At 36.0% G+C, this 24,527-nt stretch overlaps 1 protein-coding gene across 5 annotated transcripts in view; it reads right to left on the minus strand.

The window, feature by feature from the left end:
* Positions 1-24,527, minus strand: part of LOC124632428 — a 124,067-nt gene that overhangs the window by 18,659 nt on the left and 80,881 nt on the right. For all 5 annotated transcript variants that reach the window (XM_047167267.1, XM_047167269.1, XM_047167271.1 and 2 more), the window contains one exon: positions 24,418-24,458. The gene's annotated coding sequence lies outside the window, so the exon portion shown is untranslated. The remainder of the gene's footprint in view (positions 1-24,417; positions 24,459-24,527) is intronic.

Genomic DNA, 24,527 nt, shown 5'->3' on the forward strand with positions numbered 1-24,527 from the left:
TCGACGGTAAATTATAATTTGTTATCTTTGAAGGTTGTCTATTAATGTTTTTTAACTGTGTTGATCGTAGCCCCTTAGTATTTCAAAATTTCTTGAGAAAGATTACTTAAATATTTGCTGTACATAAGTCATTCAGTTTTATTCATATGTAAATATAATAAGTATTATTGTTATGTATTTTGTTTACTCCCATGGGATATGGATATCCTTGAAAGAAACCTTTATCATTTTTCGCTCCATGAACCATTTCTTTCTGCTAATATCAGATTAATGTAATATCACAGAATAGGTAATATGTCGCGATAGCTACGAGGTACATTACCTGCTGCTTATCTGTAGGTTAATATTGACTTACTTTTATTAAATCCTATAAAAATCAGAATATGTTTAAATTATAAAATTTCTCACTCTTTTATTACCATAATGGAACTATTCATATCAATCGGTTCTATTTAAATAACATAAGTACTTATGTTCAAATAAACGCGTCACGCTGATGAATCAACCGTAGCTCTAATATGACAATGACGAGATAAACGTTTGTATGACATTTAATTTAATTGTGATGGGCGCAATTAGTTTAGCTGATTAATTACGAATATGTATTCGTTAATTTGAGTCAAGGCATAAACTTGACCTTCGTAAATAAATCCTTCGAGGTGTAATCATTTGACATTCACGACTTTTTATTGTCTTTGAAAACGACATGTGATTGTTTAATGGATTTTAAGTGTAGGCGAGATTAATTGTCTGTTTCCTCTTACAGTAATTATAGACTATTAGAAGCTTTTGATAGGAAGTTTGGATGACGGTTTTTGGGTATCTAATAGTTACGAACCAATTATTTTAAAACCATAATGGTACCTAAGTGTCTATTCTTTGCCCATCTAACACGAAATTTGAAACTGTGTGAAGTATGCGTACTAGTTTGTACTGTTCAAATGCTGTGTGAGGACGCCAACAAATCTGTATGTCACATTCACATGTTTAATGCATGCGTGCACATTTAGCTAACATTAGCTCGGCCGAGATTACAATTGAACATGCTAATATGCATTAGCCCCAGACGCCGTGTAACATGATATGCTTTCAGCTGTAAATTGTGTAAACAATCCGTGTAATGATAACTGAATTTGATGAGTTGCGTGATGCGATTAAATTGTATGGATAATTGGAACTGTTGCTGTTCAGCTTGTTCCTATGGGTTTATACGTATTGAATCTCCAATTTTAGTAGCGATTGAAGTCAAAAGGAAACCTTGTAAAATAATTGGCAACAATAATTTACACGACTAAAATTGTTATTGTACTAGTCTTTGCTATAGGATCGAATCATTGTGTTTAATTTACAATGAATCTTTGTCCCTTTATTACCTTTATCTTAGTCAGCCCTCTGTGTTTAAAAATATTGCCTTCAATTATGGAAAGCGATAAATCCATACACGAGTGCAGTCGAATAGTAGGCACGTCTCCCTTTCATTTGCGGTAGATACGTATTGGCCTATTGGCTTCGCTCCCGGTCAGCCGTTCTCGTTACTCGCTCAGCGTTTTGCGGTCCGACCAGCACTCATTCAAATAAGCTGGCTTATCTGCATTGAGGGTGACCGTGAGTCTGTGGGACGTGTGCTTAAAGTAATGATACCCAATAGTTACCCCATCGTTACCTGATCGTTACCCGAGCATTCAATTCGATTGAGTTTCAAAGGCGCACAACTGTGACCACCCGTTGAAGTTTCAACGACTATCTTCTTGCAATTAAGGGCTGCTGCTAATGTTTAAAGTTATGACTTATGATACTTTAGACTTACTTGAGACGGTTGATCTTTATCATGTTTATCGAACTGTATTCAAGTAGTATTATTCAATTTACGAGTGCTTAGTTTGGGCTCAACTATACTAGACGGTGACATTAACATTGTCAGTGACCGGAATGTCTCGAGTAGTTTTACGATAATAACTATCTTTGTGCTTTGTAGGTAAACTTAGAGGTCATTTTAACGAAAAAAAACTATCTTTCAATAATTTGGTCCTATTTTTATTCCAATACTTACGAGGTTTTGAAGCCTAAAATATTTGGGACCTATAAGGATTTTGGGCTTTCTGTCAATACCGGTCACAGATCTCGTAGATGGATAGATCTGATAACGACACCCCGGCCGCCTTCTTCCCCTTTTTTATGCAAGTCCACGATCCGCGGCTCCGATATGGTCACCCTACACTTTATCTACCTGTAGTGATTTGCTCCCATTTTATAGAGTGAAAATCAATATTAGGAATGGAGTAAGTTAATCTCATATTGCTGCGGATGTATAGCTCTTTGCTCAAAAAACCGTTTCTCCATAAAATAACGCCAGTTAGAAAAATGCTATTTCAGATTTGACTCCATTTTTAACCCCTGATCTGTGGCTACTTAGCCGTAATTGAAAAACGTGGCGGCAAGGAAATTCTTTTTGCTTATGTGAGCATAACGAAACGTTTCTAATTTGTATAATAATCACGCTTCCCCAAATAAAATGATGTTTTATTCTTATTCGCGAGGAGAGTAACAGTACCTCTGGCATTAATAACAAAAGCTATGGCTGGCCGTTAAGGAAATTTCGTTTAGATTATAATCAAATGGCGACGTAAACAAACTTTTGGTGCCACGTGACGAGCATCAGAACTGCTCGGGACGATTCTAATTTCACGGCGTGACGAAGAGGTCTACTCATTTTCCTGACGGTTGCGGATATTTTCAATTTTCCCGACGGTGGCTCCTTTTTATTAGTTGTTGTTTCGCCTTGAATACTAATCGCTGAAGAATTAACATTCACGTGACATCTCCTTTGCTTATCCGAGACGTTGTGGCCGAGCCGGGGTTCCTTTCTATTCTAAACACTGCACCATTAATTTGTTGTTGTTCGTTGTTGTTTCTGACACTTTTCCTTTTGTCTCTGGAATTATTTTTATTTTCCCCTTCTATTTAAGTATATTTCAAGTATTTTCATTCAAATCACGTTCACAAATATCAAAGCCTCCACAAGCTATCCACATTTGATAAACATCATTCGAGTTAATCTAAAGACGGATGAGAAACCACTTCATTACGAGAGTATCAACATGACGTAAACTGCGGGTTTCGATATAATAGTTTATCCATCGACAAGCGTTTTAATTAAGCTGGAGGTTATTACGGGCGATGTCACTTGCCTTCACAGTTAACACGTATAGATATTCTGACGCTGCATCCAGTTATTAGCTTCCTTGCCAAGTTATTATGATATTCACTTTGCTCGCTTTAACTTCAGCCGAGCATGTAAAGCTAGGGGTTAATTACAGCGTATTTATGTCGCTACTTTATAAGATAGTTTACTACGATCTGTTATAGGTTGATGATAGTTTTCTAAGTAGCAACTTCAATTTGTGCTCGTAGTATTGCAAATGTTTTAATGGATGTATTACTTAAGCATTTCGATATGAAATAAAGCTCTGCATTTGATGAAGAAAAAAGTATTTTACATAGATAAGTCGCACATTCAGCTGTAAATTGAGTGTACCTAAGTGCGGAAATAAAGTGACGGTTAGTTCGTGTCGTCAGACAGCACACTCGCCTAGCGCCACGCTAGTAAAGTAGCAAGTTCACTGGAATAGTGCTGGCGGCGTAATTAAAGCTGAACTTAATCTCCTGTCACCGTTTCACGAGCTGAAGCCCCGCGCCCACTGACTTAATTAGATTTTTGATGAATTGTTCCACCCGATGAAGCCCACGCGCGGACCGCAGCTAACAAACACGTCTGACTGTTTCGAATTAAAGGCAAAACCAAAATAAATCAAAACACAATTTACTTTTTATGACTTAAGAGGATAAAGTCCCTAATAAAGTGAACGCTGTTATCTAAAAATCTAATGCTCGTGTAAAAGGAAAATATACCTCTAAATCGAATCGTATTTGCACGATATAAACAAGCGCTCAACATCTGGATCCTTATTCAATGTTCAATCGACCATGACTCCGATGGTATTCGAAGCAACGATAAGTGGATCGAGTACTTTTGACGTCGGCAAGTAGGAGCCATCACAATGGCTGGGGATCTCTAGCGGCCCGGGGAGCTTCACAGATAACCTTTGCCCCAATATTTTGATTGAACCGATGTAATATACCAAGGTCGACGTCATTGTACCTCCATTGTGTATATCGAAGGCTCACTCGACGATCCTATTCAGAACAACCAATTATACAGACCGGATCATTTTGAAACCAATCCATCATTTCAATATAATAAATACTAGTAAACAAAGGGTCGCCATTGTGAAATCAATTTCAACTCGACATAATAGGTTTCGTGTACGTGAAAATAGAAAGGCCTAATTCTGTTTGATATCAAACAATGCGAAAACCTTCTGTGTAAGTTGAGGCGAAGTCCTTAATTTTATAACATTATTTACGAGTAAGTACTGGTGGGTAATATTTTTTGCAGAATGAAATACGTTAGGGTCACTTATCGGAGCTTGAGTTACGATGTCAAGGAAACAAAATAAATTATTTATGAGACGCTTTATTATAACGTACATTTAAGGTTAAAATGTAGTATATTAAATTAATGTGTATCAGGCTTGGTTGTCATGGATAAGTACCGCACACAGTGATTCAATCAAGTTAATCTTTCATGATTGACTTATTGATTCATCGTGTGGGGTATTTTGTTCAAAAACATAAAATAAATCATTAAATTGATAGATATTGTGTTAAAAACCGATGACATTGATTTATGATGATGTTTGACCTATGTCTTGATTACAGTAACATATTGATAACGATTAATGAATCGTTGAATGAACATCATGTTTTTATGATTGTAAATGCATTAACCATTGGTTCGTGTCAGTGACGTGTTCAGTAAGTGACATCTTTGATAAATGTTTGAGTTGGCAAAGCAATGAGTTAGACAGCTAATTGTAGCGTTTAATTATTGCTGGCAATCTGTAGTGTCAGCTCGCGTTATCGTGTGCATCGGTTAACGACAATGTGACCTTTTATTTCAAATTAAATTTCATGTCGTCTTCAGTCTTCAAATTATCTGAGAAGGACGCGTCATGTAAAAGTAGTTACATTGCAGTTTTTTCAAATGTGTGAATGGCATGAATGAGTCATAAATAGCATATTATTTTGGCGCATGTCTGCATGTTCCAGACACACAATCAATTGTTTAGTGAATCTACAGGCTTGTATCAAATAAATTATTGAATTTTCTAAAGGTGATATCATATAAAGTCTGACTGACCTGCCATTTTGGATATTTGCATACTGATGTAGTTAGCATTTAAAGGTGGCTTTTGAAGAAATAGCATTACCTACCTACATATACATACAATATGAAAAAATATATAACACCCTTATCAATCAGTCAGATGCACTTTTTTTCTATTTACTGAAATGCTTGCAGCATACTAAATGAAAACGAAAAGCCACCTTCGTCCGGTCAATCGAATTCAGAATCTCTAGTCCAGTAAGGTTGATATCGCATAGATGGTAAGCCCGTTACTATTAAAGGTTTTGAAAACCACAATCGGGGTCGCATGCACCAGCCTTCACGAGGATTCTATAGCTATGTATAAATATCTTAAGATGAACTTGCTTATCAATGAAACTCTCATTACGTATACTAATCTCTTCCTTAAATTCCTTTCAAAACAGTTGAATAATATAGTCATTATTGTATAACCTCGGCTTTAGTACTATAAAGTCAAGGGCGATAGTACATTTTATTGTTTACTAAATGGTGTTCGTCGTTTTGTGTTCGAACATCATTTCAATAGCAGAGCAATCAATCATAGTGTCAATAATTGGACGCCTCGTGTTGTTACTGGAAAGTCAATATTTTGTTTGTAGGCAATAATAAACTTGTCAGAATTTTAAAATGAACGTTTTAGTAACATTATTGATAGTTTCAAAGGAAATAGAATTGAGTTAATATTTTTTGTAATCATAATACAATTTCAACAGGTCAATAGCACACGTGCTATTTAATTAAACGATTTATCGATTGAACTTTGCTCTTGACACGAATTCGATTATTTGATTATCGAGATAGCACTTTATAGCATACCAAAGTCCTTAGACAAATAACAGTGACCTATTATCTCATGGAGGTTAAAACTGGTTTTATTTTTAATTCGTGACTAACACATGTGAATGCATAGGGCTTAAGTTCCGTCGATCACCCTGAATCGTGCACAACCTCGTTCCTGAGATATGACACGTTAATCCATTCACGACTTTCAACCAATCAAATATTATTATTGATGCGAATAGATTGTCTGAACGGTTAATGCAATTATGTATTATCCAATTGTTGAGGACACCTAGCGATTATCCCAGATAGCTTCATTAGATTAATCGTTTTAAAAGATATGTGACTGAATAGCAATTTCCTTGATAGTGATTTCAGAATTAGGGTGGACACGGTCTAGACTTAATTGCTCAATTTAATATGGTAAGAGCCTAGACTAAACGAGGCGTATGTTTATTATGGAAATTGTGTCGTTAATATTTAATATGCATATGCAGAGAATTTGATTTTCGAAACAATATTGCAGGCGATGTGGATGAACTTAATTTTACTATCAGTTTATGACGAGGAAATTCAAAGACTTTGCTTTACTTATGACACACTTAATACCTTAATAATTTCATACAATGTAATGAACTTTTACTATTCTCGACCAGAAGTAGCAGAATAATGTTCAAAATGGAATAAAATTTTCAATATTCCCAGCGACATCTTGACTCATTAACACGATTTTTCTAACTTTACCCTTCTCTTACGTACTGTGGACTAAATTAAAAGTACATAGAGAAACTATTATTAGACTTTTAATTGCTCAATTCAGTGCTACGATAAAGGGGTTGCTTGGTGCTGCTTTGCATACTTGTGAAATAAGCACAGAGCGAGAACCCGACTGTATTTTTCATCTTTCTTAGCTAATAGATTTTTTCATCCAACTTACGGCACCGAGAATAAATGGGGGAATTTTGAATTAAAATTTACATAAAGAAATTTCTATTAAGATGAGAGTTAACTTCAAACTTGGCTCCGGAGAATTAGTATTTAGCTTAACTGCATTTATGTGTAACTGTGCGTTATTAAACGCGACTTAATGAATTTTATATTCAGCCATTAACAGCACATGGTGTTTCAGAGTTTAGTATATAATTTGTATAAGGTAAGTGTAGCATTCAGCATGAAGGTACTGATAGGATAAAATGTAAAATTGTAGCAAAAATTTCATGCAACGTAATTTTCTGAGCTCTAACTTGACATACTTACTCGTACTTCAAACTTGCAAATACCTAAATTGATTGCTCTTTTAAACGGAAGTAAATGGTCGTCAGACAGTTTATATATCCTCTTGTTTCAGAAATATTGACGTGTTTTATAAAGAAAAAATGATAACAAGATAATTTATAATTTTCACAACCAGTGCCTACTTTTTCCACTAACATAAACACTGACTTTTAAAAGAAAACAAAGAGCAAAACTAGACACACGTGTACCAAACATGCTTCTTACGCAAACATTATTTACATTTCCTTTTACGTAATTATATTTCCTGTACATAGAAGTACAAAGGTCTTCCGCCAAAGCTTTTCGCCTTTTCGTTATCTTGTATCTAAGTTAGTTCTACTGTACGAAACCTATTCATAGTTCATCCTTGTACCTATACATATGTATAGTAAATAAAGGTTCGTATGTATGTGTATTTACCTTTGAGAGGGACTAACGAGGAACTCGGTTATCGACTTCAGTATATTTGCATACGCAGAGCCCCGGAACGTAAAACGGCATTACAGGTTTTACAGAAAGAAAAGCCGATGCAAATGTTTGTAGTGGACTTTGACTGGACTTATTATTGGTGGATTTATTTATGTTTGACATAGTAAGCTTAAGTTTTTATATTGTTTTCTAAACTCAAAATAAAAAATTGGAGCCTAGACTGGACACAAATTGAGGACCGAGTTGTGAGAACCGTACAGACTGGAAATTGTTTTATTACTTTTCATTATTTATTAAAGAATTCAAATAACTCACGTCAATTTAAACTGATTACTCATAAACATCCTTCACTATATAAAAATATACTATTTTATATTTATTTATTTCTACTACAAGTAAAATAAACACTGGTTAACAAAGAATGCCGCCTAAGTGGACGTTCTAGTAATTATTACGGTGGCACTTAAGGTCGAAAGTAAGGGCTCTATTAGTTTGTTCCACGTAATGCTAGCACATCATTACTTGAACGAGCGCGCCTTGCACGTGAACTAGGAAGAGTTACCTGCGGTTTATTACCAGACACCCTATGGACGGTTCGAAGAAATAGGACCAACATACCTTCGATGTTTTACACCTGCGAGATTCATTTGTTTTTCAGCTTGTTTTTCTTTTATTTCAGTGTTTGTGAATAGGTTACCAACGCAACGCAACTCTCTACGGGATAATGATGCTTCATATTTATTTTGAACGTGATTTTCCGTACCATGAATTTATCTCTCAACTAAATATTGTAATATTTTATTTTTTTCCATAAAAATAATGATGAGGTGTGTGTTTTTGTGTAAAGGCGGGGTACAAACGTACGATTTTACGACTGTAAAGTTGTGTTTGATTGAAAAGAACTCGTCTAAATTAAATTGCGATAGTTGCGATGCAAGCTTCGTCGGTATTTGATATTGGAAAACATGCAAATGAAAGGATATACTCGGTTTGTAGCGCTCGGCCCCGGGGCAAGTACCTACTATAGCGCTAGAATAAATCATTATTTTAAGCTCTTCCCATTCATGCATGAATACACGTTAGGTAATAGAATGCTTTCAATGCAGGCACTTGAGCATCGTTCAAGCGGTGCGTGAAATACCTACTTGGAAATTATGAAATACTACTCGAATCTTTAAGGACGTAGTCAGACAGTTCAGCAAAAATAATGAGCATATTTTCAAACATAATATTATTATATTAATTATACAACAGCTCAGTCTTTATTATTTATAATATACCGAAGTTATACAATGAAATTAAGGCACGTGCATCTATGATCCAAATGAAACGGCGCTTTGTTGTGAGAAAGATGTGTTGTTGAGAAATGACAGTGATATTTACATTTTATTAAAGGAAAAGTCTTTAATGAATTTGCTATTGATAAGCAAAAGCATACGTATTTGGATATAGGGGTCGTGCATTAGGAGATAATGCTAGAACTGGGTTATGGAGCGGGCGGTAATCTAGGCGTTTATTCACCGTCACGCCTGACAGCAGTGTCGCATCATTATTCGTAGACATGCATGTTTCAAGAGAGCATGCTTTACATCATGTGGCTGTGTATAGCACAGTGTGCCTGTCGGCTGCGCTAAGGGCCCTTAAGGCTTCGCAATTTACGTTCGCGACACGCATATGCAAGATTTGCGATGCTTTTATTAAGTGCACTCTGCATATTTTCTGACATACTTCCATAGCTGGATATCCCCATTTATGTGCGCAAAGTTCTAGAGCTAAGTAAACGCACGAACATTAAGTCATTGCATTCATTTGCACTGAATAAGTTATTGAACTATTGTAAGTATGCAAAGTTACTGAATAAGTTTGTCTTGAGATGGTAACAAGACGTGTCTTCTAGTAAATACGTGCCAGCTTGTCAAACTATTACGAAACTCGACATGTGGCACTCCAAACGTGGTGAATCTTTTGTGATTGGTACGAGGGTCATCGTAATGTACACACAAAATGATACGAGCATTTTAAAAGGTACGATTTTTCGATCGTTTGTGCGGCTGATGGCTGACAGAGTAATTCCAGGTTGGCGGCAACAACGCAGCCTGTCGCTCATACTTGATCCGCATCGATTATCCAGGTTCAATAGCGGCGAGCTATTCTAGCCCGACTGCCCTTTGTTGCATTCCATTGTTGGTCTGTAAAGCCACGCGGCCGTATAAGAGACACTCTAACTTGTATTGGAATCACAGTATATAGCGAGCGGTGAATGCGCTCCCTTTGTTCGGCGAACAATCGAGCCGCGATCGTCAACTCGTTTGATCTGAGATTAGGTGTTGTGATATGTCTTGACTTAACAAGATTGGAACGAGATTGCAGATTTTGAACCATAATTTGTTTTGATTAGATTCAGGTTATTTTGGTTCGAGTTACTGTCTAATTTATTATGAGTCGATCGTTTAATGTCTGTCAATTTTCGATCATTTCGATTTCAAGTTATAGTCATTACAGAGATACTAATTTGCATAATTCTAAGTAAAATCGTATTTAATTATGCAGGACGCAATACCTATAATTAGTGATGGGGTTGGGATCAAAATTCGGTAGCATAATGTTTGATTCAGACAATACGGCATGCAGATGAAACAAGACGGCGCAATCAATCCAATAATTCACAGCGGGACTGCGCGGTGCAATCGCATCATAGTGTTGGGATTCGCATCAGTCCCCGGTTCATTTGGCGGTCATTATTCTGGGGCACGTCTCGTCGTCACGTCCGTCGACACCCATGTCACTCATTGCTCAGTTGTTCGCAGCCATTTGTAAAGCAGTCGCGTTAATTACTCGTATGGAACGCGTCATTATTACTATTCCAATTTTGAATAGTAGTTTCATCCTGAATTACCAGCACTAAGCAATGTTTTAGAATTACGACTCTGTTTGTTTGTAAGTAAACATGATCAATATTATATTCGCGAAGGATTTTCCTTTTTATCTCTGATCATATCTACTTGATTATTTATTACTTCAGTATCTTTCTATGTGCTTGAGTTTTCGCATGATATATTAAAAGTAATAAACATTTATTAGAAAAGATATTCCAAGATTCAATGCCTTGTTAACCGAAGCTCGAATGCCATTAGAAGGAGCGGTATTATAATTAATACTAAAATAATTAAGCCCAGATTAAATCAAATTACTATTCACAATACAAAGGCTTATTGGAAAATCTATTGTGGAGCCTTCACTAGTTGAAACTGTGATGAAACATTTGACATATCACGTAGGCATACTTCGTTCGTGTAATTAATCAGTAGTCCATTCACGAATACGAATTCGCAATGTAGGTGCACTCATAATTCTGTTTGTGAGTATTTCAATACTGAATTTGTTCATACTTCGTTCGACTAGTTCGAAGTATCTTGTTTGCTTGAGTAAGCGTAAAATAAACGATGAACGAAATGTTGATGAGTTGATAAATACACAACTGTATGTATACTTGCTCGTTTGTGGAAAAATCTAGAAAACGCTGGATATTCTTCGTATGTTATATTTTTTTTTACAGTCAGACGTACAGCTTTCAGAACTAAATAACAAACATTATGCGTTACATTACGTATGCAAAGGATGCAAATCATATTTCATAAAGCGGGATGTTGAATGCGTACCATCCCTTATTCCTATTTATGCAACGTTTGTCAGTCGCCATTGCGTGATACAACTATAAATTGGAAGTGTTATCGAATTGAGTTTTGATTGTGTTTCCGTAGCAGCCGTATCGAAATGTAGGTCGTAGTTACACATTCGCCACACGCCACCGGCGGCCCTTTACACTCGTCCGCACGTCAGAAATCATCCACTTACCCTTTATGCGGATTAGAATTCGGCGTGGAAAATATACCTCGTTTGTTATGAAACGAATATAAATATGTTTATTCCGATAGTCGTATTTCAAAACATGCGTTCTTCGCAACCAATCACATGTGAAATATGAATTATTGTGACGCCTGGAGTAATTCATCAGATTTCTATTTGAATTGCTTGTGTTCCAGATTGAATTTTCTCCGCGTCGCCGTCGCCGACTGTTTGCAATCAGCAATTTGAAAGAGTAAAATAAATAAGGCATGTTTGCGACTAATCAATTGATCTCAAGTAAAATAATGTAGGTATAACATTTTGTTATTTTCTCATATTTGTTTTTGATTTATTTCTTTATGGTCTCGCAGATATTGCTTACGCTCGAGGGTCTATAAAATAACCTAGGGAATTATTGAGATTGCTAGTTATTAGTTATATGCCAATTATAAAATAGGTTTAAGGTTCGTGTAGAAAATAAATAGTAGTCAAAAGAAATTATCGTACTTTGCAGATAATGTTCAAGGAGATTAACACCATAATGTTGAGCAGAACTCAATAACAAAGTTACAGTGGACATCTTCACAATGATTTAATATGACAACATCCAAATGTCCGCGCAATCCTTCAATAATAATCCCTATGATTACTGAGCGTCTGATTGCATATACTGGAGATAATTTGCACCTGCGAGCGTGATAGGCACTACACTTATGGAAATGAGCTTATAAGCTGAACGCAAACGTGCTATGATTTGCTTTCCATTTTGTATATAGGTCGCGATGATTGAACCGGGCCGCGTCATTCTGAAACGCATCTAGCCGGCATTTCGGTGTCATTCGTTCGCTGCCACTCAAACCAATACTAGATTTTTGAATTTTTTCTCCTTTCAACTCTTATTTTTGTGATGCATAAAGCTGACGGGATGTTTCGAAGAGTATTTCAGTTTGAGTTTGTTATTTTGAGTTGAAGATTCTGTGCTATTTGTTGTTGGTATGTAAAATCCTTGTCAAATGAATTGGATCAAAACCTAAGCAAAATTCAGATCGGATTTGGGATTTATTTTTGGGCAAAAAATATAGCATAACCATATTGCTATTTGTGAGGTATACTGTACGTGATATAATATGTTACAGTGCATTTTATAATGAATTCTGATATGCATTAGTGGTTAGAACATAAATCTACAAAATACATTACAGAAGCACGTCACATAGAACCAAACAGTTGCGTACAATGTTGCTAGTGGTTATAGACATTGCACGGAAATAAAGCGACGTTTAAGTAGTGCATTCTTCTTCTAAACATCATCGATAAACGATAAATAACTTCACAGTAATGGAATCAAAAGACGTATGAAGCAATTAAGATTTCAGCAACACGAAGCGCTCTGTTAACGTTATAATCTAGCACGATATCTGAGTAAGTACACTAAGCAGGTATTTAGACATAATCTATGGAGGTTTCCCACAATCATCGGACTCAGATCGGGGCGTGGCCAAATTTATAACCGCATAAAGTTCCAACGAAAAAGGCTAAAGCTTGCGTTATATTAAACTACTCGGCTTTAGTGCGCCGTAAATCTAACCGCGAAACGGTAAAAAACTTGCTACAGATGATATCATTGTAGAACCTTGCAATATACTGTTTCAGCAACTACTATAGTTTGGCTCGTGGCCCGTTGTTATAGGGCAACAAAAAACTAAATATAAGTGTTGCATTATTACCTACATATGTATCCATATCAAGTTATTTTATCATAGCTTTTAAGAAGTAGGTAGATGCCCTAACAATTCGAAGAAAAAACTGTAAACATGGAGTCTAAAGACTTACTAATGACAAAATGCCAATAGCTGTAGATTAATGTATCAAAATAATGTAAACAAACAATACATAACAAAAACGTTGCAAAAAAAGACAAAAAGCGTGAAATAGCTTAAAGCGCCTAACTGAATTTAAAATGTTTCCTTGTAAGTCAATAGGCGAGTTAATAGATCGGGCTCGGAAGCCTACTAGCGTCATTACGCCCACCGAGTGTCAGGTAAAGTTCGCTAATTAATTTCATTACAACCTTTCGTAATTGGATGCAAAGGGCAGAGGGGCTATCACATTTTAAAAGGGCACGTCTGTCGATACAGTTCCAACAGTCATTACCTTTTATTATGCAATATTCCGTCAATACGAACCTATTTTCTGGCGACTTTGTTGTACTAAAAGACTGTATGTAAAATGCACCCTTACCTGAAACAAAAAAAAAAAACGAAATTAATCAAAGAGACTCTTCTTAATAAGTCAAATGAGCAATTCCCTTATTCATGAGATGCATAATAAACTTACACCTGAGTGCAATAAAACAAATTTTACGTAAGTAAGTTAAAACAACAATAAATAAATTTCGGTGCCGGCCACACACAGACGGAACACTGGGAATAAAACTCAATTAGAGATTATAGCGTTTCGCAGTTTTACTCCATTTTAATGCACTCCAGTGTTTTTGTTACGAAATCGATTTTTATTCCGAATTCAAATGTTTTTAAACAGTATCGGTTTATTTTATTGACTTTATGGCGTTGTTTGCTACTGTTGGTTTTAAATTACATTACCGTTTAATACAATTGCATGGTCTGATGCGGTTTTACTTTAATCGTTTAAATAAACTGGCTTATTCTAGAACTACATATATTGAGCTATTGAGGTCTTAACGGTGATTATTGTTTAGGATGTTTTTGCTACTTGATGATTTTATTATATACCAATTTATGGATTTTGTTTAAACTTTAGCAGACGTTTACGTTTTTATTTACGTTGGGATGATGTAAAATTAGCTGGACTAAAGTTAAGTTTATTCGCTAAAGTAATTAAACCATTTTCATGCTTTTTACTGCAGTCACAAATGTATCAGTACTAAACCGTCATCTGGGTTATTTTGTGAGCTCGCTCGTTTGCACATTTGGGCTCTTAAAACTGAGAACATTATTGTTACCGTGGTTGTTAGTGTTAATTCCATGAGCTAGTTAAATTCTGCTCAATAAGCTTCACGGCTGAACTCGGAGCGTCATGGAAGTCGGATTATGGACCACAGATAATCTAATGTGTAAAAATTTTACGGGATTTTAAAGTTGTTATAACTAACTACCACTTTGGTTTAATTGCATTATTGTAGCATTGCTTTGGTGCAGTATCTAATCAGTGAAGTATGATTAAAAAATGACGATCGTAAAAATAAAACGTACACATTTCTGAACTCATAATAGTTCTACGTTGTTACACTCGAACAGCGAAAATGTTTGTTAGAATTTAGGATTTTAAAAATGAACCTTTAAAATTAGTTTCTAAATGAGTTAAATAGATAAAATAGAATGACAATGACCTGATTCCTCATTTCAGAGTGACATTATTCGATAAACTTTCCACCCCTGTTTTCGTAGTGATCACACAACGAAAATAGGGAAGGAAAGTCAATCCCGGTAGGAAACTACCATAATTTATCATGACCGAACAAAATTCCGTCCCATTTTTAGAAATTTTCGATTTTTAACCTTAATCGATGCTAGTGGTCGGTTTAAAAAGAACACCCGGGTACACGTGCTCTGTTGACGTTGCCCGGTTAAAACCGGGTTTAATCGGATTACAGAATTCTTTCACGGGAACCGATCGTGATCCCCGGCTTAACTGTCAATAATCAACTGTAAAGCGAAAGTAGTAATTAGTGTCGAATCAGCAAGGCACAAAGGCCGGCTTCCATTCCGTATTTGTTATGCGAGATTGATTTCATCTGCCTCTGTACATTACTTTACAAAGTGATGTAAAGAATTTTTACTACACGAAGCACGAATCGCAAACAGAATATTGATTTCATAGTAGTGTTTGTAATTCAAATGTTATGATTACCCTTTTCATTGCAAACCTCATAAATATGTTGATTAATTTTGAAGGAGAAACGTCTATTCACTATTTTAACAACGTATTAATTTAAGGCGAGTCACGTTTCGCGACTCATTATTTCGTTATTGTTTCTGAAGGCGAGTTAAAGCTTTGGCAGTATGAAATGGCATCTTTATTGCCAATGCAATAGGTAATAGGGCGTCTATCAGAACCGTCGAAGCCAAAGAAATTACTTTGAACGTTAACACCGACTTGATTGCTTTCAAAGCGTAGTTTCCGGGATTCCCTTCAAAAGGACCCGGTGGTGCCGCTTGAAAACATTTCGCTGGATGTAGGCGACTAAACGTGACTACGTACACGGACTAAATTATTCAGATTCCCTCTAGTGAATTACGAGCAGTGGCTCAGCTCACTAGTTATCCGTCTTATTTTAGCAATTTACTGCTGCTTGTAGAATTTGTGTAAAAAGTTGCCGCTTTACTGAGGCCTCGCTTGGGGAAACAGAATAGTAGCCCAGTGACACAGAATGTTAAGTGATAGTTTTATAGTATTGTTTGTGCCGACTTCGCAGAATCTCTACTCAAACAATATTAGGTATGCCAAAAGACAAGTTTCCATCATTAATTAATAATTATTGGAAATCAGGCGATTATTCAATTAAGCAACATAAAATGTAATTTAATACCGTAACTGCTGAACAAACGAGGTATATGGAATCGCTTGAAATTCAGGTTACCTTGTCATTGATTGAGTCGATGCTACTGTTTTTAAAACCAACACAATTAAATCATTGAAGCTTATTTTCGCGTCAATTATTTTCGGATTACTGAATATTTATTGAGTAATCGCACACACCGCTGTAGTTGGTGTCTACATTGTTACCGCAAGCGGCGCGGTGCGGGCGCGGGAGAATTAACACAATTTACGCGAAAACAACGTTCATAGCATTCAAATGTGAAATTGAAAACTGGCGAGCTTCGCGCAATTCGTAGTGAGATTAACTTAACTAAATTATACAATCAAGTGTGCATTCACTCTGAGCCGAGCGCCGCCGCGAGGCAAAAAATATCGCCCGCAGTCTCCCAGGCCATTCAAATAAGCACACAACCATCCTTCTCGACTTAGATATTTCATATGAGAAAAATGCAGCTTTATCCCCCTTCTGCGAACCTTTACTGCACCCGGTGGACACGTTCGCCGATAAAATAAACACTAAAACAGCGTTAGTTTACAGATTCCTCTCATACAGTATCATATGCAGCCACATTATACAGCACATTTTCTAAACAAATTGTTTTATCTCTACTTCTTAAGTGGATACGCTCCGTCGCACACGTAATTCTTCTCAGTCCGCATACAAACAGCCCCTAAGGATGCGACAATCCTCACCGCAAACAATAAAAATACGAATAAAAATAAATTTGATAGTTCCAAACCGCGCCGTGGACCGTGAGCACTATGCAATGGCCGGGTTCTTGAAGATATTTCGTAAAGACGTTACTGTACTTGTGAACTTGTGTTTCGAGACGAATGCATCAATTCAGTTGTCAATAGTCTCATTCATGTGACGAATGGCGTCATCTTTCTGTCGTTCCGCGAAGATGAAAACGGGTTGTGCTGGAGAAATACGGGACGCATGTTGAAACGTCGCCTAGCAAATTGCATTGTGCCGCGACGCAGGCGCCGACACGAAATTGGATTGCACACTATCCAATAATTTCGATCGTGATTTTCGATGATGATGGTCGTGACAGCTATATTTGCAATCACGGCGACTAATAGCATAACTACATTTCTCCAATGCGGCACGTATTAGTAAATCCTATGATTATGTGTGGCGAATAGTGCTGCAGATTTGCTTATTACAGAAAAGTGTTTGAAATTATTATCAATAAATTATTCAATATAGTCAGGTTAATTATATTTTAATTTATACTGAGAGTTTAGTAGGCTCTCAAGTATTAAATACACATACATATTTATAAAGGTAGATTATAAGTCGTCCTAAATGCATGGCACCTTCAGACTTGAATAAGATTAGCATGCGCATAAGCAAGAACAATGAGTTATGATACTGCGCATACATCAGTCACTGATATTACAGATTACCATAACAAATTGAGTCATTCAACAACTGTCGTAAGTATAACAAGTCGATCAGTCTCCTGGGCGACAGGAGTGCGCGCTGACAAATTATGGTCAAATTATGAAACTTTAATCTGCACGATGAAGTTGTGAATTCGGAATTATTTCGTCGCACAGTGATATATCGTTTTTAAAATAGAGCGATTTATGTTTTTTCCTAAGACAAGCGTGGCAAGGTGCAAATAGTTGGCTAACGAGTAATTATTATCTCCCGCAGCACGTGGGAAGATCCCACGAGTTACATAGCTGTGGCTTTGATCGAGTTCACTTTTTAGCGATAAGGTACTCTGCTCGCGCATTCACTAAAGACAATGAGCGCTCGTATTGTTTCATTTACTTTGGCGTATGTATTCAACTTAGTTTTGATTAATGGGTTTACAAAGTGCAATGTACTGCGAATAGTAGAAGGGTTCGTAAGTTTCCAAATAATATTGCTACACTAGTTAGCAAACGCCCTGCCGCTGCGAAAAAATGGAAATCACTGTTCTCAAGGAGAATTAGCCTTTTCGTTACACCTCTGTGAGCACAGATTAATGTTAAGATTGCTGTTACAATTATACCGATTATCTGGTTAATTTCCTGTTTAACGTGATTAAGGATACGTTCGTCATGATTACGAGCGAGTCTGTGCTAGTGCAGTTTGTTAGATATCTTGAGCCTTAATGGTTTAATAGCTCTCAGATGTTTGTGTTGCTTCACCGAATTACAGTACTTTGTTGTGTTGTACTTGAAGATAGTTAGAGCGTGGCCTACTAACACTAATTTGCCATCAATCGAAGTTTCTTGTATACTAGGTAAATGCCTTTTGCGTATAGAGTAAGTAATCTCATAATATCTGCATTCATTGTTGCAACAATTTATTGTTAATACTAGCACTTACGATTAACAGTATTTAGCATACAATAACGCATTAAGCGCAGGCACATACGCCGGGATATCGTTTATATTTGGCAACAGGTTATTACAAGCAGTTAGTAAACAATTAATATTGTTTAACGAGTCGCTTAATTGCGATATCGAGCCGAGCTTTGGCATTGACGTTTAAATTGTCATCATGTGAAACTGTGGCTTGTTTTCGAATTTTCTATGCATATCTACAATGTAACGCTGGTTGGAAATTTTAACAAGCACGATTCACGATCAAGACGTACATATCTAAATTGATTGATATAAACAAGATAACGTTAAGATATAACAGAGTCATTTATCTGCATTAAAGCAAGATCTTAGTTAAAGACCTCATAAAGGCTCTCATTTATTTTATATAAACTCTTTGGCCTTTAACACTTTTATAAGCACCTACTCATCATTTTATAAGCATAAAGTATCCACTTTATCTAACGATAGATCTTCACAGATGGCAATGACTAAAAGGCTTCAGAACATAAATCTTCCTACTTCAAGTTTCCAAGTTTGATCAAGCAAACTAACCCTGAAACGGCATAGGAAGAGATTCGTATTTCGACAAATGTTTAGACTTACGAACAAGCCGAACAAATAGCGTCGCAACTCTAAAATCCTTTTGTTACGTCGTGTATTTGTTTACCAAGTTTTTGAGCCAAGGATGCGGTGCCGTGCGCCGAACATAAATCACTGTTGACAACTTGCCTATTTTCACAACGTCGTCCTCGGCACTCGGCAGTGTCTCGGCAAATGCCGAACATTCGGTATGCATCGCTATGCACAATAAACAATGGGACTGTTGCTAAACATCATTTGTTTACTTCGCATGCACGATCAGCTTATTTATGTCCGAAGGGACCAAGGACTCACGAATCCCACAAACTAATCGCCTGTCGTCTTAATTAATTAATTACACAATGCACCGGTGGTTTTCTTACAACTACGTTAGTTTGTAACTTCAAACAAAAGACGTGCTCTAGTGTTAAATACGCGATTGTTACGCGAGCACATCGGATTAGATGCGTTATACAAGGTTAAAATTCAATTAATTTGAATTTATGCTGGTTGCACACTGGTTATTATAAAATTTAATTATCTATTTATCTAATTATATTCACATAATGCTTATGAACTTGCATGACTGCACATAGAATACTGAGTTACTCTGTAAATAACACAAACTATCTTCTGCTGTGATGGCGAATGCATTCAGCTCAGGTATCGTGGTAAACCGGACAAAGATTTAAGTTATGCAGACCTTCTGAAACTCCAACTAGCATGTCAAGTCTGTAACTTCAATAAAGCCTTGAAATGTTGTGGACAGTTCAGGAGCCAGGGTCGTCTAATCAGGGGTCGGGCCCGCATACTGCGCTAAGTCCGGGACAAAACACGACTGCAAACGGCAATGGAGTTACATCTATTATTCCAAGCGACATCTGGTTTTGAAGAAGAGTACACAATGGATTCAGAGGAAACTATTGTCGTAGCTACACGCTCGCTTGACTTATTTACACGTTTCACCGTACGAGCATTACTTTGCTTTGAGCCTAGGTGAACGTCTGCTAAGTTTATTTACTTATTAAATCGTAGCTCCGTTTGTGTCTAGAGTTTGTGGCAACCACGGGGTGTTGTTCTAGCATTTGTTTATTAGAAGATTTACTTGCTTCTTGCCTTCTGTTCATTCTAGTCATTTCAACCAAAGTTTTTTTTTAATATGATGTTGAATAGTGGGACAGCAGTATAATGAGAGCTGCCAATTATGTCCATATTGTATGTATTACATAAATGCTTGATACACGTGATTCGGATCAGATGTCAGGTCAGATTATTATAATATGACCTGACTTCTAACTCGTTACGTTCACATGAATGGATTACACACAATTAATGGTGTAACGATGGTAGCTGATTTCCCTTGAAGATAAATACGTAGTGGGTTGTACGTATTGCGAATATTTTAATACATTATTATAATGGGTTTTACAGTGAAGGTAGACTATTATGTTTTATCTAGCATGGACGTATTCTAGAGGAATGCGAAAAAAGAAATTAACAAAATAAATCTTTGTACGATTATCTTAATCTTGGTCTAGATAACAAACAAAGCTGTGAATTTGATGATTCCAATAGAACGGAAAGTTATCAACTATTGTATAACGCGTTCTTCCTGATTGTATAACTTTGTTATAACAAGTTCCGATTAAGATAACAAAATTGGGACGATACGACGTAAAATTAAACTCTATACAAATCAATGCAATGCAGGTACAATAAAGATAAATATCTATAGAGACAACGCGATCCGAAAAATGGTCGATAATATCGTAACAGGTCTTCTTGTTTAAAATTTAATGCACCACAGAGTATGTATAGGTACAGATTGCATCTAGCAACGAACACATTTATGTATTAAAGTCAGCGAAGATGAGGTAATATTTACTTTGAAGTACGTAATGCTTGCCATCGGACAATTTTGTTTGACTTCAGCAAATACTAGTCTCTGCAGTACCTACGTGCTAACTGACTAAAATGTTTCCTATTTTAAATAGGAAGGAGTTTCATGTATGTTTAGTGATAATAATGTATTATTATAATTATGTTTGAGTAAATTATATTAAGCTAACCACTTTGTACTATGAATATTATCAATGGAATATACATATGAATGAATAAACTTACTCCATTATTCAATTTTCATTATTATCTAGTCATTGTTGTTCGCAGTATCTTACTAACAGAAATTATTTATTATCAGTACAGATAGCAGCCTTTGATTGCGTATTTTCTATTATGTACATATCTATGTTTCTTTTTCTTTACAAAACATGGTATGACATGTAAACTTTGCTATAGTATAGCAGTGTACATTAGTAACATTGCTTATTCCGCAAGGAGGAAAAGGGATTATGACGACCCTCCGAGAAATACCAGATAATATGTTAATCTAAGATCCCCTTATTCAAAAGTAGGTATTATTATTTAATACGCAGCATATCCCTATCCCTTTCGGGATTAGCCAGCATTCATGTGTCTAATCTATTGAATGCGTATGTCTAGGAGCGCTACTAAATGCGGTCTTAATATTCCTACATTTAGATCTCGTTCCTAATTTATGGGTTTGCTAATAATGTTTGCTATTATCGTTTAACGGTGCTAATAAATCAATTTTGTGTGCGTGAGTGGCAGCTCTGGGAATCGTTGTGTGTTTGATGTCGCATGAATCAAGGTTTCGCGTGTAACTATCCGAAACATATAATTTAGTTACTAGAACTTATGTAATGTATTCTATGTTGGTATAGGTAAATTTATAGCAGGTACCTATGTGTGTATTAAAATAATCTCCATGATTAGCGATCACCTGAGTAGGGTTATCTTCTTAGAACTTTTAAAAGTGTCTCTCTAAAAACAAAACTAAAGATTTCGACTGAGACAATTTATTGCCAAATCTGCATCGTTTTTTCTCCAACTTTCCTTCAAGGTGAAGCCGCAGGCGTAACTCGGTAGGTAGATAAAAAGCACGTAAATTAAACTTTAATTTATCAAGCGTCTGTATCTTGACGAAAAATCCCATTTGCATTCTATTACGTGAGACTGACAGAGCGATTTACTTGATTTAGAAAAAAAAGCATTTATTATGCTGTCTAAGTTCAATTACGAGTAACGTATGTTTTTTACGTACATATATTTATTTAGGTACTAGTTTAAAAATAGATGCCGTTACTGTGAATACGAATCGGACCGTTAATTTTATCGTGTTCAATAACAATATGCATTAAAGGATAGTACGGAAAATCGCGCTTAACGTTATAAACGAATGGAAATCGTAAGTACGCGGGCTCGCCGTGCTCTCCCCTGTTATTTGACTCGTTATGAAAATTGGACCCGTGATGCGACCGTATAATTTTATGTCACGTTATCCAATAATTCTGCAATATTATTGCCGCATACGTGAATTATCTGTCGTGTTACCTATAAATGTGTTTCATAATTTGTTGAGGCGACTGCGCCATTATGGAACACAGTGTTATTGTTTGTGGAAATTGGATCAAAGTCTTGGTAATATTTTAATATTTCCACAACACAAAGTTTGGTTTGGCGGCATCTTCGACAGCCGTTGCGAGTATAATTAATGGGTTAGCTAATGATGGTTTTTAGAAGGGACGACGGCTTCACGATCTTATGTAATTGTTTGAGATTATTCAAGGGAATTCGGCAGAGTGCCAATGCCACTGGTAATGGTACTTGACGTCGATGGACTGACAATATGTCTATAACTGTTGCACTATATCAATCACAAATAATTACGGGTTATTTCTTCGCGCCGAACGTGCTTTTGTTGCTCAATGACCTTACGTTATTTTTCAAAGACACATTGTTATTTTAATAAGAGGCCCAGTGAGCTTTTAATGTCATTCATAGTGCTACGTAGCTGCCACCACACGTCATTTTGAAGTTTATCTGTTCCATATTGTTAATCGGAAGCCTAAAATAATAATGAAGTCGTTGGGTATAAAAGCTCTGGGTTCCCAGCATCGGCGGCAGACGGCACCGATCGTATGCGTGTCAACCGGAGGCTGAATAATGACATCGGTTGACATTTAATTTTGGATACAAAAGGCTCTTTATACAGTTTACCCTAATCCGTTTAGCCCCCTTCGCCCCTATATTGACAACCAACCTTTTAACTCCTCCCGCTTAATTACACTGACGGGATTATCATTGGGACCTTATTCGTATCGATATATTTGGGTATTAGTTGTCGGTTTCATTGCGGCCAAACGTTTTTAATGGAAGGGACATCATGTCTCTATGTTTATGTTAATCTGTGACGCCCCTTCGGTGTTTGGGATTTTAAATTTATGCATATAGTGATTGCTTGATCCCGGATTGGTTTTATTAAACTTGATGGAATATTTCCGGGAACATATTTCCTTAGGTAATTCAAAATGGAAATGAAGATATAGAATTTTCAATAACAGTTAATATTAAATGCTAAACTGTTTAAAATTAAAATGCCTTCTATTAAAATTTAATGACATAATTAAATTTCAGAAGTAAATAAGAGTATTGTTAATTATTAATTGGCACGACTCGGTGGAATTCTCTTATAGAATTTGTACCATAGATTGAATGTTACATGAATTAAATTAATTACTGAGATCAAAAGCGTTGCTGATTTGAATTAATGCCGTGTCTTGGTTAAACTTTAATTAATAAATTATGAATTTTGCTATAAGCATGTAAGGATTTGTGCACGTTGAAAATATCTGATTCCATGTATTACATTAGGTGAGAATTAAAATTGTCTACAAGTATTTACATAATATTTACATTAATTTTAAAAATTAGAAATAAACTTATATATACAACTTAAAACTAATACATTGCATCAAAAAATTGCTCCTCATCGCTGTCACCGGTAATGTACCCAGAAGGCTGGCAGCATTGCCACGTTGGATGGCAATGCTCAACCAGTTGTCTACAATTGTCTACAATCAGTTTATCTTAATAAAGACTTGTGAATGAGCGTACAAAACGTCTAAACGGTCAAGATAACTTTTTAACATTATGATATTCACCGAAGCTAAAAGTTCTAAATGCATATATAGGCTTATCGAAACAACAGTCGTGAGTTCAGTGAACTCATAAATATTAAAAAAAGAATTAGAACTTGTTGTGCGAAAACTGTACGTATTTTCGATAAAATTTTTGTAATCATACCTGCAAAATAATTCCCGCCGCTGGCTTCAGTAAATTGAAATCAGAAATCTGATCCCTAAAGATATTTACTCTACCCTATATTATTTAGGTATTTTATAAATTCGCGAACATTGCTTAATGTATATAAGTTATATCACAATTTTGAAATTAATTTAAACGCTTACCTTTATGAAGTATACTTCAGTGAGGAACTTCTTCGTAGAAACTGAAAAAAAAAAATATGTTAATCGTTCGCTAAAATATACAAGAATATTTATTTGTCAGGTCGGAGTGG

This window comes from Helicoverpa zea, chromosome 8 (genome assembly GCF_022581195.2).
Source record: "Helicoverpa zea isolate HzStark_Cry1AcR chromosome 8, ilHelZeax1.1, whole genome shotgun sequence".
NCBI classification, from domain to species: Eukaryota; Metazoa; Arthropoda; class Insecta; order Lepidoptera; family Noctuidae; genus Helicoverpa; species Helicoverpa zea.